This window comes from Cottoperca gobio, unplaced genomic scaffold (genome assembly GCF_900634415.1).
Source record: "Cottoperca gobio unplaced genomic scaffold, fCotGob3.1 fCotGob3_254arrow_ctg1, whole genome shotgun sequence".
Lineage (NCBI taxonomy): Eukaryota > Metazoa > Chordata > Actinopteri > Perciformes > Bovichtidae > Cottoperca > Cottoperca gobio.
In genome coordinates, this window is record NW_021166876.1 from 66,035 (window position 1) to 67,500 (window position 1,466).

The following is a 1,466-nucleotide window of genomic DNA, read 5'->3' on the forward strand; positions in this document are numbered from 1 at the left end:
CCCTTAAATTCTGGAAAACTATTAAATCAATAGCTGGAAATAAAAATGTGACAGAGCTTCCACCTTGTATCGTCAAAGACTCTCTTCTAATCTGTGACGAGGCAGACATGCTGGGTGGTTTTAATGAACTTTTTATTGCCTCTGGTTCCTTGTTTGAATCTCAGAACATACCTCAAGGAGCCCCTGCTTGCTCTGAAGGTCGTGTCTGGCCGGGTCAAACCTTTACTTTTAATCCAGTAACATTTACACATTTGTAAAGACATGTTTAAAGATTATTGGATCTGAGCGGAGAGAAGTTCTGATGGAGTCACACAGAATCCACTTATCCAACATTTCTACGCTGCAGAAAACATGAAGCTGACGTGAGCTTTATAAATATCTTCCATATGAAATCTGTTTTCAGCTGCACTACTAAAGTCCTCTCAGGCAGCACGTGGGAAGAACTAGCAGGAGCGTGGTGAGGACGTTTAAAGAGTGGCAGCAGTAACTTAAGCGGTGAAACGAGCCGAGAGGCAGAAATGTGTGAAACTTTATGACTGATCATTAAAACTGATCATTTGCATTCAGACAGAAACTCGTGTTGAACGACTCGTTTTGTTTTCCAGCCACGTGGTTCCTTATGGATTCGGTTCTGTCCGGCTGAAGAGGGAGCTCGGCCGCTGCCTCTGCTCACACACACAGGACTCCGAGTGTGTGAGCTTCTGCTCCGTACAGACAGAGTGAGCACACACACACACACACACACACACACACACACACACACACACACACTGTTATATTCATGTTCTTCTTTCCTGCAATGATACCAAATGTATGATTTATATTTGGAATGAAATAATTCAAACTTCCATCCACTGGATGTCCCCACAGTGTTGGATGATGGGAGAATTCTGTTGACCTCCATCGTTACTCTGTTACATTCAAGAGCGTCAATCTGAGCTTTACAGTCTGTATGTATGTTCAGATGGTGTTTGTTATTATTGTTTTCCATGAAACCTTCTGACGCTTGTTTCTATTATACTATGAGAAGTAGTTTCCCTTGGTTGTCAGTGTGTGCAGCTGATGTTGCAGCGGTGCTGACTCGACCTTCAGCTGAAGATGTTTATAAAGCAGCGTTTCATCTTCTTACAGAAGTTATTGGGACACATTTTGAGGCTCCACTTTCTGCTGTTCAGGAACAGATTTTGAGCGACTGCTGAGGTGAAACAACTGAAAGTTCACTTGTATATTTTCCTTGTTTCCAAATCGGGGGACAGGAAGTGCGTTGGCACAAAGGATTGTGGGAGTTTTAGGAGCCCGGAGGAAACGCAGGCCTGGGGTGGACACCGGCTCCACACCTCCTCTACATGAAAAGTGTTGTTACTAAGTAATGAAATACAAATGGACTGTCATCCCTCTTGTGCTCCTCAGGGGGGGGAATGCCGCGGTGACGAGGAAGACTGACAAACATCTGAAGAGATACAGAG

At 44.1% G+C, this 1,466-nt stretch overlaps 1 long non-coding RNA gene across 1 annotated transcript in view; it reads left to right on the top strand.

The window, feature by feature from the left end:
• Positions 1-411: 411 nt before the first annotated feature.
• The window catches only part of LOC115005104 (uncharacterized), a 2,049-nt gene continuing 994 nt past the window's right edge, over positions 412-1,466 (top strand). Inside the window, exons 1-3 of the long non-coding RNA XR_003831922.1 lie at positions 412-457; positions 606-719; positions 1,411-1,466. The exon at positions 1,411-1,466 is cut by the window's right edge and continues 994 nt beyond it. This is a non-coding gene — a long non-coding RNA (uncharacterized LOC115005104). The remainder of the gene's footprint in view (positions 458-605; positions 720-1,410) is intronic.